The following is a 16,516-nucleotide window of genomic DNA, read 5'->3' as shown; positions in this document are numbered from 1 at the left end:
AAATAAAGACTTTCTCAAACAAAAACTGAGGGAATTTGTTGCCAGTAGACCTGTCTTGCAGGAAACGTTAAAAGAAATTCTTCAGAGACATAGAAAGTGATCTGTCAGATATCTGGATATACATGAAGAAAAGAAGATTACTGGCTAAGAAATAAAGTAAAAAAAAGGTTCATTTTTCTTATCCCTAATTTATCTAACAGGTAACAGTTTGTTTAAAGTAATAATGTCAGGGCATCTGTGTGGCTTAGTTGGTTAAGTGTCTGCCTTCAGCTCAGGTCATGATCCCGGGGTCCTGGGATCGAACCCCGCATCGGGCTCCCTGCTCGGCAGGAAGCCTGCTTCTCCCTCTCCCACTCCCCCTGCTTGTGTTCCCTCTCTTGCTGTGTCTCTCTCTGTCAAATAAATAAATAAAATCTTAAAAAAAATAATGTCAACAGTGTATTTGATTGTGTATGATTATGTATTATTATGTGTATATTTAATTATGTCTGCTATATATTGTCTATTTTATTTATTTATTTTATTTATGCCTCACACACATATGTATACTTATGTATAAGTGAAATGATTGACAACAATGGTAAAAGGGATGGGAGGGAGGAATTGGCAATATTTTGTTCTTATATGGTGCTTGCAGTATTTGTGAAGTGGTAAAGTGTTATTCGAAGTAGGATTTGGATTAGTTATTTTGTATATTGAAAAATCTGGGGTAACCATTTAAAAAAGTTTAAGAAGAAGCATAATTTGTATGCTGAAAAGGAGAGAAATGGATCATATGAAATGCTCGGTTAAAACCACAAAAGTCAGGGCACTTCCGTGGCTCAGTGGGTTAACCCTCTGCCTTGGGCTCAGGTCATGATCTTAGGGTCCTGGGATTGAGTCCCATGTCAGGTTCCCTGCTCAGCAGAAAGCCTGCTTCTCTCGCTCCCCATGTTTGTGCTCTCTCTCTTTCTCTGTGTCGAATATATAAATAAAATATTTAAAAAATGAAAAATAAAACCACAAAAGGCAGAAAAAATATTTCTAAATGCTTAGTGTCTTACTTGGGTTCAGACGGGTCTGAATTAATGGATTTTCCAATACCAGAAGTGAAACTCTGACCCTTTAAAAATGATAAAAGAATGGAATCCATAAAAAATATTAGACTATACAGAGGTATATATGGAAAAATATAGTTACCCTCTCATACTCTTCTTACCCAGTTCTGTCTCTGTATTGAATCACACTGTATAGGCCTTCTATAGCTTGATTTCTTAAAAATTGAACATATTCTTGTATATCAATGCATGAAAATCTGCTCCATCTTTCTAATGGTCACCTGGCCTTTCATAATATGCAGACTCTGTCATTTGTTTAATCACCCCCAATTAATGAGTTTTTAGATTCATAAAGAACATTTTATTTGACAGTGGAAGTGGGGAAAAAGATGGAGAGAGCAGGCTTGGCAGGAATCATGTACATGAATCAAGTAATTAGAGAGGGTAGGATTAAATAGCTCTGAAAACAAGACTGATGGTAAGGTGGGAAGAGTTGTGGAGACTACCATGTGGGAGTGAATTTGTTTGGCCAAGATATTCGGGACAAGACTATTGCATTTTAAAACAATACCACCTACCAGTTTATGATGATGTTGTGATAAAATCAGGTACTATATGTTCAAATACTTTACACCCTACAAAATGTGCTATACAAACCATCAGCTACTCTTATTACCTTGCGGCTCTGGAGGAAGAACTGGAGGTATTACAGTTAGCAGTACTTCTAGGAAATAAAAAACAGCAATTAGTCATTCTATCATTTCCATTAATTTTGTAAAAGCTATGTTTACTGTATATGTGTATATATATATATATATATGTATCTACTTATGGTAAAAACTCTCAACAAAGTAGGTATAAAGTAAACAAAACTCAACACAGGAAAGGCCATATATGATAAGCCCAAAGCTAACATAATATTGAACTTAGAATACTGAATTTAAAGCTTTTTCTGAATTTAAAGATCAGGAACAAGACAAGGATTCCCTCTCTTGCCACTTTTATTCAAAGTAGTAGTGGAAGTCGTAGCCACAGCAAGTTAAAGAAAAAATAGTAATAAAATGAAAGGCCACCAAATTAGAAAGGAAGACGTAAAATTGTCTTTATTTGTAGATGACATGATACAATATATAGAAAACCCTGAAGACTCCGCCCCCAAACTGTTAGAACTAATAAATGAATTCATCAAAGCTGCAGGATACAAAATCAATGTATGAAAATAGTTGCGTTTCTATACACTAATAATAAGCTATCAGAAAGAGTAAGAACAATCCCATTTACAACTTCATCAAAAAGAATAAAATACCTAGGAATAAATTTAACCCAAAAAGGTGAAAGAGCTACACATTGAAAACTGTAAGACATTGATGAAAGAGATTAAGGAAGACACAAATAAATGGAAAGATATTCTGTCATGAATTAGAAGAATTAATATTGTTAAAATGTCCATACTCCACAAAGCAATATACAAATTCAATGCAATCTTTATCAAAATTCCAATGGCATATTTTACAGAAATAAGAAAAAAATTCTAAAATTTTTATGGAACCACAAAAATCCTGGGTAGCCAGAGCAATCTTGAGGAAAAAGAAGGAAACTAGAGACACCATACTTCCTGATTTCAAACTATATTATAAAATTATATTAATCAAAGCAGTATGGTTTGGGCATAAAAACAGACACATAGATCAATGGAACAGAATAGAGAGCCCAGAAATAAACCCATGATTATATTATATGGTCCATTAATGTACAACAAAGGGTCCAAGGATATACAGTGGGGAAAGGATAGTGTCTTCAATAGATGGGTTGGGAAAAATGGACAGCGGCATGCATAAGAATGAAACTGGACCACCATCTTACATGATACACAAAAATCAACTCAAAATGACATGAATGTGAGATCTGAAACTTTAAAACTCTGAGAAGAAAACAGAGGGTAAACTCCTGGACTTTGGTCTTGACAATGATTTTTTGAATATGACACCAAAAGTACAGACAAAAAAACACAAGTAAACAAGTGGGGCTACAGCAAACTAAAAAGCTTCTGTACAGAAGGAAACCATCAACAAAATGAAAAGGCAACTTATGGAAGGGGAAAAAATATTTGCAAGTCATGTATCTGATAAAGGATTAATATTCAAAAATTTTAAGAACTCATACAACTCAATAGAAAAAAACCTAAAAATGCTGATTAAAAAATGGGCAGAGGATCTGAATAGACATTTTTCCAAAGAAGACATCCAAATGGCCTACAGGTACATGAAAAGTGCTTAACATCAGTAAAGATTAGGGAAAGGCAAACTAAAACCATAATAAGATATCACCTCCTATCTGTTAGAATGGTTATCATGAAAAAGCATAAGGTAACAAGTGTTAGGATGTGGATAAAAGGGAACTCTTTTCTACGGGTGGGAATGGAAATTGGGACAGCCACTGTGGAAAAGAGTATGAAAGGTCCTCAAAAAATTAAAGATAGTACTACTATATGATCTAGCAATTCCACTTCTAGATATTTATTCCCGAATGAAATCTATCTCAAGGAAATATATGTATCCCCCATGTTCATTGTAACATTATTAAAAAAAAAAAACCAAGACATGGAAACAACCGAAGTGTCCATTTATAAATGAATGGATGAAAAATAATATATTATGTATATATTACATATATGTATACACGCATGTACAACACAATGCAATATTATGCAGCCTTAAATAAGGAGAAAATCCTGCCATCTGTGATAAGATGGATGGAGCTTGAAGGCATTATGCTAAGTGAAATAAGTCAGAGAAGGTTAAATACTGTATGATTTTACTTCTGTAAAATCTAAAAGCAATACAAACCTAAACTCATAGAAACAGAGAACAGATTGGTGGTTGCCAGAGCGGGGGTTAGAGGAATGGGTAAAAATGGGTGAAAGTCATCAAAAGGTACAAACTTCCAGTTATAAGATAAATAAATCCTGGGGCTGGAATGTACAAGATGGTGACTATAGTTAATAATACTATATTGTATATTTGAAAGTTGCTCAGAGAGTAGATCTTAAAAGTTCTTATCACAAGGAAAAAAATTTGTAACTATGTGTGGTGATGGACTTAACTAAACTTATTGTGGCAATCATTTCACAATGTACACATAAATCACTTTTTTGTACACCTAAAGCCAACACAGTGCTATATGTCAATTATATCTCAATTAAAAAAATAAAGCTGTGTCAGTGTGGCTGCACAGATATAACTTTCGTGATTTAAAAAAAAAAAATGTCTGAAAAACCAAAGCCATATGTATTAGGAGATATCAACAAAAATGATTTGCATTTCCCTGATGACTTATGATGTGGAGCATATTTTCATATGCTTATTTTCTATCTGTACATTTTCTTTGGGGAAGTGTATGCTAAGGTCTTTGGCCTATTTTTTTAAGATTATTCATTTATTTGAGAGAGAGAGAGAGAGAGAGAGGGCATGCATACATGCTTGCGGGTGGGGGGAGGGGCAGAAGGAGAGGGAGAAGGAGACCATCTCAAGTAGACTCCCACTGAGCATAGAGCCCCATGCGGGGCATGATCCCATGACCCTGAGACTATGACCCTGAGACCATGACCAGAGCAGAGATCAAGACTCCAACACTCAACTGACTGAACCATCCAGGTACCCAGTCTCTGGCCTATTTTTAATTGAGTTGTTTGTTTTCTTATTTCTGAGTCTTCAGAGTTTTTTGTATATTTTGGATAATAGTCCTTTTCCAGATGTGTCTTTTTGCAAATATTTTTTCTTAGCCTGAGGCTTGTCTTCTAATTTTCTTGATATTTTCTCTTGCAGAACAAAAGTTTTTAATTTTAATGAAGTTCAAATTATTAACTTTTAATTATTTCTTTCATGGATTATGCCTTTGATATTCATTATTGCACTTTAAATGACAGATTATATATTGGTACCATGCTTTATTATGCTTTTTTTTGCATATTTTCAACTATGAATTAAAAAACAAAAAATAAAGATTTTCTATTAATATCTTATTTATCCTTAAGGAAAAGGTTATTGCCTTTGACTATTTTGCCTTAAAGAAAGTATTCCTGTAACTACTGACAGCATGAACATTTTATTTCATACATCATTCTAATAAAAACAAAAATTCTGAGGGGGTGCTAAGGTTGTTATGCATTATTCTAGACTATCATATAAATTAATGGCATAGAACTTAATTATGTTTAAAAGCATAAAAATAGCTCCTGTAATAGTCTAGCTTTGTGATAATCACAGAGAGCATCCTTATAAAATACAAGTAATCATAAAGGGAAGTTATTTGTCATATGTTCACTTATATAACTTGTTTTCTGATGTGTTTTCTTGAAATAAGTAAAAAATCTTAACTGAATTGCTTCACATACTTTGAAAATTTGTCATTCTGACAGGTCTTCTGAAAAAAATATCCTGTAGTTTAAGTATTGCTTTCTCTTCTTCTTATGGTTGAAATAATGCTTTTTGGAAATAAATTAGGACTCAATAGGAAAATTAAGTTTGGCTGTGCTTTCTAAATCTTTAGCATCAAGAGAAGAATTACTACAGAACTCTGACATTTTGAAACTGGTTACTGCCTGTGATCAAAGTTTGTCTTGTAGATTTTAAATTTTGTTTGCAGGCTTTGTCTCCCAAATAAACATTAAAATATGTAGTTTAGTATATATCACACTAAATGTTACAATTCTCTATAGAGTTTGGAACTGCAACCAAAGCAAAGGTGAAGGTAATACCTGGAAGAAAATATATTTTCCTCCTCACCCCAGTGAAACTGCTCTTGTTAAGATAAATGATCTTCACATTGGGAGACCCAGTGGTTAATCTATAGTCTTCATCTCCCTTGAGCTCTTTATAGTGTTTATATCCTTCATTCTGGAAACTTTCTTCATGTGGAGTATACTAGTCTTCTGGTTTTTCTCCTGCCATACTCTCCAGATCTTTTCAGTATTTTCATTTTTTTTTAACTTGTACTCTACATGTCCCTATCTATCTATATCTATCTATCATCTATCTACCTATCTATCTATCTATCATCTATCATCTATCTATCTATCCATCTATCATCTATCATCTTAATTATCTGCTTTATTCAAAGTCTGCTGATTTAAATGTCAACTTCATCTAAAAAACACCTTCACTGTGACATACAGACTAGTGTTTTATCAAGTGTCTGGGTACCATGGTCTAGCCAAATTGACACACAAAATTAACCATCCAATACATCTATCTACCTGTACCTACCCCCGAATTCCCATCCCTGACCATGATAAGACTTCCATTCCATAAACATTGGAGTTATTCTTGGACCCCCCTATTTCTGTCACACTCAACATCCAGACAAAACTTTGGCTTTACTTCCACAATATGTCCTGCATGAAGTGATGCATACCTTGCCACGAGAAGAGTCTGTACTATCATTATCTCTTGCCTGGAGATTATAATAACCCTTACTGGTCTCCTTGTTTCCCCTCTTGTTTCTCTCTAAAAGCTATTTTGCAAAGAGCAGCCGTTGTGATTCTAAAGACAATGAAATGCTGACTCTGTTCATCTTCTTTTCAATCTTCTGAAGTAAAATGAGATTTTTTTGCTCTGGGCATATCTTTACATAGCCTGATCCCTGCTGGCTACTTGGATCTCTTGCATTCTCCACCCCTGTGGGGCTCCTTGCTATTTCTTAAAAGTGTAAATATTTATTCTGAGGTACTTTATGGTTTTTGGTGCTATTGTAAATGGAATCGTTTCTCTCATTTCTCTTTCTACAGTCACATTGTTAGTGTATAAGAAAGCAACTGATTTCTCACAGATCTGTACCTCTGAAACAAATAATACATTATATGTTAAAGAAGAAGAAGAAGAAGAAGAAGAAGAAGAAGAAGAAGAAGAAGAAGAAGAAGAAGAAGAAGAAGAAGAAGAAGAAGAAGAAGGGGAAGGGGAAGGGGAAGGGGAAGGGGAAGGGGAAGGGGAAGGGGAAGGGGAAGGAGAAGGAGAAGGAGAAGGAGAAGGAGAAGGAGAAGGAGAAGGAGAAGGAGAAGGAGAAGGAGAAGGAGAAGGAGAAGGAGAAGGAGAAGGAGAAGGAGAAGAAGAAAGCAGGAGGAGAAGAATGAAGTGGAGAAATCGGAGGGGGGATGAACCATGAGAGATGATGGACTCTGAAAAACAAACTGAGGGTTCTAGAGGGGAGGGGGGTGGGGGGATGGGTTAGTCTGGTGATGGGTATTAAAGAGGGCACGTTCTGCATGGAGCACTGGGTGTTATATGCAAATAATGAATCATGGAACATCAAAAACTAATGATGTAATGTATGGTTATTAACATAACATGATAAAAAATGTTTCTAAAAAAAAAAGAAAACAACTGATTTCTGTGCATTGATTTTGTATTGCTGTATGAGTTCTAGGAATTTGGGGGTGGAGTCTTTTGGATTTTCCACATAAAGTATCATGTCATCTGCGAAGAGAGAGAGTTTGACTTCTTCTTTGCCAATTTGAATACTCTTTATTTCTTTTTGTTCTCTGATTGCTGTTGCTAGGACTTCTCGTACCATGTTGAACAACAGTGGCAAGAGTGGGCATCCTTGTCTGTTCCTGATCTTAAGGGAAAGGCTCTCAGCTTCACTGTGGGTTTTTCATAGATGGATTTTATGAACTTGAGGAATGTTCCCTCTATCCTTACACTTTGAAGAATTTTAATCAGGAAGGGATGTTGTATTTTGTCAAATGCTTTTTCTGCATCAATTGAGAGGACCATATGGTTCTTCCCTCTCCTCTTATTAATGTGTTCTATTACACCAATTGATTTGCGAATGTTGAACCACCCTTGCGTCCCGGGGATAAATCCCACTTGGTCGTGGTGGATGATCCTTTTAATGTATTGTTGGATCCTATTAGCTAAGACTTTGTTGAGAATTTTGGAATCCATATTCATCAAGGATATTGGTCTGAAGTTCTCCTTTTTGATGGGGTCTTTGCCCGGTTTGGGGATTAAGGTAATACAGGCCTCATAGAAAGAGTCTGGAAGCTTTCCTTCTGTTTCTATTTTTTGCAACAGCTTCAGGAGAATGGGTATTATTTCTTCTTTGAATGTTTGGTAGAATTCCCCAGGGAATCCATCAGGCCCTTAACTCTTGTTTTGGGGAGGTTTTTGATCACTGCTTCAATCTCGTTACTGGTTATTGGCCTATTCAGGTTGTCAGTTTCTTCCTGTTTCAGTCTTGGGAGTTTATAGGTTTCCAGGAAGGCATCCATTTCTTCCAGGTTGCTCAATTTTTTGGCATATAGTAGTTGATAATAATTTCTAATAATTGTTTCTATTTCCTTGGTGTTAGTTGTGATCTCTCCCCTTTCATTCATAATTTTATTAATTTGGGTCCTTTCTCTTTTCTTTTGGATAAGAAAGAGGATGTTTATCAATCCTCTGGTTTATCAGTCTTATTAATTCTTTCAAAGAACCAGCTTCTAGTTTCATTGATCTGATCTACTGTATTTCTGGTACGGATCTCTGCTTTAGTCTTAATTATTTCTCTTCTAATGCGTGGCTTAGGCATGGTTTGTGGCTTTTTCCCTCGTTCTTTAAGGTGTAAAGTTAATTGGTGAATTTGGGATTTTTCTAATTTTTTGAGTGAGACTTGGATGGCTATATATTTCCCCCTTAAGACCTCCTATACTCTAGGAACTACAGAACACTCATGAAAGAAATTTAAGAAGACACAAAAAGATGGAAAAACATTCCATGCTCATGATTGGAAGAATAAACGTTGTTAAAATGTCTATGCTACCCAGAACAATCTATACCTTCTATGCCATCCCAATCAAAATTCCAATGACATTTTTCAAAATGCTGGAACAAACAATCCTAAAATTTGAATGGAATCAGAAAAGACCCCAAATCGCCAAGGAAATGTTGGGGAAAAAAAAAAAAAACCAACAACAACAAAGCTGGCGGCATCACATTGCCTGATTTCAAGCTATAGTACAAAGCTGTGATCACCAAGACAGCATGGTACTGGCACAAAAACAGACATATAGACCAATGGAACAGAATAGAGAGCCAAGACATGGACCTTCAACTCTATGGTCAAATAATCTTTGACAAAGCAGGAAAAAATATGCAATGGAAAAAAGACAGTCTTTTCAATAAATGGTGCTGGGAAAATTGGACAGCTATACACAGAAGAATGAAATTCGACCATTATCTAACACCATACACAAAGATAAACTCAAAATGGATGAAAGACCTCAATGTGAGACAGGAATCCATCAAAATCCTAGAGGAGAACATAGGCAGTAACCTCTTCGACATTGGCCACAGGAAGTTCTTTCAGGATACATCTCCAAAGGCTAGTGAAACAAAAGCAAAAATGAACTTTTGGGACTTCATCAAGATAAAAAGCTTCTGCACAGCAAAGGAAACAGTCAACAAAACAAAGAGGCAACCCACAGAATGGGAGAAGATATTTGCAAATGACACTACAGATAAAGGGCTGGTATCTAAGATCTATAAAGAACTTCTCAAATCAACACCCAAAAAGCAAATAATCAAGTCACAAAATGGGCAGAAGACATGAACAGACACTTCTCCAGAGAAGACATACAAATGCCTAACAGACACATGAAAAAATGTTCATCATCATTAGCCATCAGGGAAATTCTAATCAAAACCACATTGAGATACCACCTTACACCAGTTAGAATGGCAAAAATTGATGAGACAAGAAACAACAAATGTTGAAGAGGTTGTGGAGGAAGGGGAACCCTCTTACACTGTTGGTGGGAATGCAAGTTGGCACAGCCACTTTGGAAAACAGAGAGGAGGTGCCTCAAAATGTAAAAATAGAGCTACCCTATGACCCAGCAATTGCACTCCTGGGTATTTACCCCAAAGACACAGATGTAGTGAAAAGAAGGGCCACATGCACCTCAATGTTCATAGCAGTGTTGTCCACCATAGCCAAACTGGGGAAAGAGCCGTGATTCCCCCCAACAGATGAATGGATAAAGAAGATGTGGTCCATATATACAATGGAATATTACTCAGCCATCAGAAAGGATGAATACCCAACTTTTATGTCAACATGGATGGGACTGGAGGAGATTATGCTAAGTGAAATAAGTCAAGCAGAGAAAGTCAATTATCATAGGGTTTCATTTATTTGTGGAACATAAGGGATAGCGTGGAGGACATTAGGAGAAGGAAGGGACAAATGAAAGGGGGGAAATCGGAGGGGGAGACGAACCGTGAGAGACGATGGACTCTGAGAAACAAACTGAGGGTTCTAGAGGGGAGGAGGGTGGGGGGATGGGTTAGCCTGGTGATGGGCATTAAGGAGGGCACGTTCTGCATGGAGCACTGGGTGTTATGTGAAAACAATGAATTGTGGATCACTACATCAAAAACTAATGATGTATTGTATGGTGACCATCATAACATAATAAAATAAAATTAAAAAAAAAAGAAAGTGCAAATGTGTACTTATCTCAAAACCCTTGTATCTGCTATTGTTGGTGCCTTGAATTCTCTTCCCAGGTACTCACATGGCTTGTCCTCTCACCCCATCCAAAGTAGTATTCCATGATGATTGCTCTTTATCTTCCTCATCTTCTTGATTCCCTCCTTCCCATCCTTCTATGCCTTTTCCTTAGGGGAATTCCCTGGCTGTCATGGAACTGACAGAGCTCTCCAGCCCCTGAAATGCCTTTTAAAATGAATGTTATACAGAAGGGAGTAGGGTTAACCCCCAAACCACCTAGGGTTTTACTTTTTTTTCCAGAGCTCTTATTTCTACTTGACATTATTGAATATAATTCTGTGTTTATTTATTTTTGTCTGTCTGCCTCACTAGGATGGAAGCTCCATGAAGTCGGACTTAATCTGTCTTCATTTCTTTGTCCTCAGAGCCGAGGATAGTGCCTGCACAATAGTTGCTAAAACTGAATGGATATTAGAGCTATGTCCTGAACCATCCCTTGTGGCAGTAATTATACATTCATCAGTTGCTGATCAGGCCATGGAGTAATAAAATCCTTAAAAAAAATCAAAGCTATAATGATATACTATATGTTGGCTAATTCAATTTAAATTAAAAAAATAAAAAGATCAAAGCTAAATTTTCATCAGGAAGAGACACTCCAAGAGAAAAAGTCTGCAAATAATTCTCTGTTCATTCATTTATGCAACCTATCTCTTTTGTCCACTTATTATCTGAAAAATCCTGTTAGGGATATTGCATAAAGAAGGAAGAAGGAAGATAAATAAGGAATCTATTGTGAGTAAAAAGGTGTATGTGTATAATTTTGGATAGCAGAAAAGGTCTAGAATCCCAAATAGTCTTAAAACTTCCATTTTACCTTTGCAAAATCTTTAAACTAGAAAAATATAAAAGCATTTTCTTTTCTAGCCAAGCATAATTATTTTCACAAACTCCTGAGTTCATATGGTCCTGTCAGCCTGTAATTCTGGTAAAGGTTCTATGGCAAACAGTTTTGCTATAATGGGGAGCAGAGGAAAAGTGTCAGTAGCTAGAGGAAGATATAGGGTCAAGGCATTTAAAACATGGGTTAACTGTGGTAGCATGTTTGACACTGGTGGGAATAGTAAGAAATCTACCTTTGAAGCACTGTAAGCTTTCATCTCACTGTTTTGGGGATATACACTGGACTGTAATGCATCTTTCTCCAACCAAAATGTCTCCTTTTGTATCTGATGGTGTTAAGCTGAAAGGGGTTATCCAGTCCAGCCCCCTGTGTTTTACAGATAAGAAAGCCAAGGTCAAAAAAGGATATACAATCTTCTCCTTCTTGGATTACTCTTGTCAATTCCTAACCAGGTTTCCACCCCCTCTGTGCTTCCAAGTCATTCCCCACACTGAAGCCAGTGATTTTTTACAAAATACAGATCTGAGATCGGTCTGCTCCTACCACCAATTCCTTCGCGCCTGGGGGCCCAGGCTTTAGATTTCAAGTTCCAGTGAGCAATTATTCCATTAAATTTAATTGATATGTGATTTGTGTTTTGTTATTTATAAAAATAAAGTTATAGGCTAAGTTGGTAAATGCAAACTTGTTGAAAAGAAAAAAATTGTGTTGCTTCTTATTGGTTCTAGAAACTTGCTGTACTTTAGAATCACCCAGAAACTTTTAAAAGTCTCAGTGCTTGATCCCAAAGTCCCCATCTGATCTGGCTCCTGCTTATCTTTTTAAATCTCCTCTTCTACCCTCACCCTAGCTCCCTGTACTTAGTTACTGGGACCTCTTTCTGTTCCCAGAACATACCATGCTCCCTTCTGCCTCAGGGCCTTTGCATTTGCTGGTTACCTCTGTCAGGAATTTTCTTCCCTCCTGATTGTATAGGTAAACCTAATTTTCTCTTCAAAGATATCTCTTATTATTTCTTTAGTTAGCTTTTCTTGACCCAAGCAATTATATGAGGACCCTTTGTTACATGCATTCCAGGACTGTTTGCTGTCTTTCAATGCAACCCAGTGCATAATTAATTATGTGCTCACCTGCCAGGTGATTAATGTTCTTTCCCACCACACTGAGAGCTGCATGAGCATAGGGTCAGACACTGGTGGAGTTTTTTGTACTTAAACAGTGCTTAGAAGAATTGCTTTTTAAACACTCCATAAATTTTTGTCAGGTGAATGAATGGATAATGAATTGCCATGGTTTGAGTAGTTTCTGAGAGACAGATTAGACATAAAAGAAATCATGCATTTACATGACAATTATTTCCCTATGCACCTTTATTTTTCTCTTTTCTCTTCAAGTTTCATACTTTTCCTAGAATATTTGCAAGGGTATTGACTATTTATTATTAGGCACAAATAGCCAATGATGAGAGATACTTAAAATGAGCTTCAACATTAAAAAAAATCCAATTTTTACTTTGCTTTGTTAAAAATCACTTGTGCTCTGGACTTAGATCAAATATTTCAGTTTGTATTTCCTTTGAGAGCAGTGATCTATCCAATATGTCTAAGGGCAATATTACAACTGTTTATTATATTGTGCAAATAATTCCCACGGTCTCCTATTTTCTACTCATTCTTCTAATATAATGGGTTTCTCTCTTATATTAACTGATGTTGTGTCAATATTTCAGAAAATAATTATAAAATTCTCATGGCAGATACATGCTGCATATTAGTGGATATCACTAGATGTTTATCTTGAGCATCTTCCCAAGGTTTCTACCTCTAATTCCCTTCTCTGTGGGTTTTGTTATTTGTTTGGTGGCTTTTCTTGCTTAAGTCACATTCTGTAGTTGGGTCTCATGCATTTGTTAAGCCCCTGGGTATAAAGAGTTGTTAAATTTCATTAAGTGGAAGGATTATTGTTATTATTTTTTAAGATTTTATTTATTTATTTATTTGAGGGAGGGAGAGAGAGAGAGAGAGGGAAACAGCATGAGAGGGGATAGGGTCAGAGGGAGAAGCAGGCTCCCCGCTGAGCTGGGAGCCCGATGTGGGGCTCGATCCCAGAACCCCGGGATCATGACCTGAGCCGAAGGCAGTCGCTTAACCAACTGAGCCACCCAGGTGCCCTATTATTATTATTTTTGATAGTGTCTATCACTTGACCTCTTTTTTTTTTTTTTAAGATTTTCTTTATTTATTCATGAGAGACAGAGGGAGAGAGAGAGAGAGAAGCAGGCTCCCAAGGAGCAGGAAGCCCGATGCGGGACTCGATCCCAGGACCCCGGGATCATGACCTGAGCCGAAGGCAGATGCTTAACCATCTGAGCCACCCAGGCGCCCCACTTGACCTCTTTTTGAAAAAGAATAAAATGTGCCAACTGATTTCGATCCCTTACTCCAGTATAAAACACTCCTTGAGCAAATGGTAGTTTTGATCCCATTTGTAGCTGGTATTCCTGGAGAATTTTAAGACTCTCAGGGACTCTAGAAAGCATTCATGTGTTAGTGGAATAAGCCTAGCTGTTCAAACCCTCATTTTCATACTTAGTAGGTAAGTGGCCTTAGACAGTTTCAATATTCTGAGTTCCAGTCTTCTCATATATATCAACGGGGTAAATAGTCACAATAGTGGGGATGGATGAAATGAGACAATAGTCCACAGTGTAGGGAGAATGTACTTGTCGGTCAGTAAATTTGATCTTTTTCTTTTCTTACTACACCTGATGAAGCCCAGGCTCAGAAAAGCCTATATAAATACCCCGTCAGAGCTGAGGCCCCACGTCTTTGACCCCTACCTTCCTACTCCACTATATTTCATTCAGTAATTTAAAATTTTTGCTTTAAAGGAAATTAAATTATAGAATAGGTTGATAAGTGCTATATTGGTTGAATAGAAGGAAAAAAAAAAAAAACCCTGAATGATATAGTGATTTTCAGTGATGCTGAAACCTTGTTGCACATTAGAATTGTCAGCTTTTAAACAATCTTAATGCGCAGGCTGTATTCCATTCCAATTAAATCACAATATCTGAAGCATGAATATTTTTTATAACTTCGTATGTGGTTTCACACACAGAATTTGCTGAAATTCTACTGAGATTCTCCAGACCGCCTCTAGGATAGTTTTTAAAGGTCTGTTCTTTTGTTAATAGATCAAGTATCTTGGGGAATGCATTTTTTAAGTGCCTCTTTTGGGTTTATTTTCTGATATATTTTCCCTTCCTTTTATGTAGAAATACAAGCTAGCTCTCACATTAGCGACCTCATCATGATCACTAACCTCAATGCTGCTGTATACCAGAGGTCAATGACTTGCTTCTTAGTGTGCATCTCTACATGCTTTGTTCTTTCTTTTTTTTAAAGACTTTTTTTGAGATAACGGAAAAACAAAAATTGATTTATTTTACTTTTAAATTCCACACCACAACATTTTACTGAAAATGAAGTGATTTTTAATCTAGAAATAAAAGACTCTCTAAATGATGCTCGGGATGTTTTACAAGTTTGGTTTTAAGATAGATTTCAATTCACAACAGGTCTTACACACAACAATTTCAATCAATTGGACACTCTGGAACACAATGTGGAGGCATAACAAGTATGTGATGACTTCTTAATAGTCCCAGGGGATAAAGACCTTTTTCAAATATGGAAAGAAATTAGTCTTTCTACAGTATTAACCCCTGAAAGCTATTCTCCTTTATAGGCAATGATATTATTGTCAGTTTCACACACTATTACTTTATAAAGAACTCCCAGAGGAAGAAATTTCTGGAGGTTTTCCCAGATATATACAGCTACATTTTCTGTCGTGCTTACAACATCTGCAAAGTACGGCACATCCAGATCCAAATTCTTATGATCAAGGGGCTTCATAATTGCCTCCTCCATATACTCTGAGGTCGGTCAAATTCATAACCATTCCTGTAACAGGATCAATCTCTCCATGCACCCTCACCACAACTTTATAATTGTGCCCATGGCCATTTACATTGTTGCATTTCCCAAACAGTTTCAAGTTTTCTTCATTACTCAGAGATTTGCTGTGGAGTCGGTGGGTCGTGCTGAAGGAGATGAGGCGGGACACCCGCGCCTGGCTGCGACAGCGCTCGCCAGCGCCCCCCAGGCTCATCGCCTCGCCTCCTCACTTGGCTGGTGGTGGGGTTTTTAAGTTTTTTTTTTTTTTTTTGTCAGAGAGGAGAGAGAGAGAGAGAGACCGAGTGCACACAAGCAGGGGGAGCGGCAGGCAGAGGGAGAAGCAGGCTCCTGGCTGAGCTAGAAGCCTGATGTGGGACTCGATCTCAGGATCCTGGGATCATGACCTGAGCCGAAGGCAAACACTTAGCGGACTGAGCCACCCAAGGCACCCCTCTACATGCTTTTTTCAAATAAATCCTGCAAAGACATCAGAGAAGGACTCTTCTTTTAATAAGGACATGTTATCCACATTTAATTCAACAGGCTTTAATGACCTTTGGTTTAATCCCTCAATTGAATTTGTCCCTCTGGTATAAATCCAGGCTTTCTGGACTAGGAGTGACAGTCTTCCCAGGAGATGGCATTGCCCTTTGCAGATTTAGCTAGACATTTATGTGGTAATATGCCCCGATATTTTAGGAACACTAGGGTAATGATCAGGAGGAGTCCACTTTGGACTTCTTCGTTATCTAACATAGCAACAGGCCCTTTGATTTTGCAGGTATTTTCTTTCCACACTTCAAGATCTCCTGTAAGTGACCGGGAGGTGTCAGTGTTGTCAATGCATCACTGTTTTATCTCTGCCATTTTCTATATCTGCACATAGGATCAGAGCAGAGTCTGGAAGTAATTAGCTTCATTTTTATCATATTTTATTATATTTTTAAATTACATCATATTATCATATATTATTTTATTATTTACTAGTTGAGGTCCCAAGAGAATGATTCACATATTTTTTTTTCCATAGCAGAAGAATGTCGTGGGTTTACTCTTCAAGTATTTATTACCCAGAGTCAGTATCTAGATTGTAGTGGATAGTTGTTAATCCTTCTACTCCTCCA

At 36.9% G+C, this 16,516-nt stretch overlaps 1 pseudogene; it reads right to left on the bottom strand.

Moving 5' to 3' along the window:
• Positions 1 to 15,164: 15,164 nt before the first annotated feature.
• LOC114210079 (6-pyruvoyl tetrahydrobiopterin synthase pseudogene) lies at positions 15,165 to 15,606 on the bottom strand (annotated as a pseudogene).
• Positions 15,607 to 16,516: the final 910 nt, after the last annotated feature.

The sequence above is a fragment of the Eumetopias jubatus genome, unplaced genomic scaffold, assembly GCF_037043125.1.
Source record: "Eumetopias jubatus isolate StellerSeaLion01/CBP00866 unplaced genomic scaffold, mEumJub1_p1.0 scaffold_2, whole genome shotgun sequence".
NCBI classification, from domain to species: Eukaryota; Metazoa; Chordata; class Mammalia; order Carnivora; family Otariidae; genus Eumetopias; species Eumetopias jubatus.
Note: the sequence above shows the minus strand (reverse complement) of the source record. Positions and strands in the feature narration are given on the sequence as shown.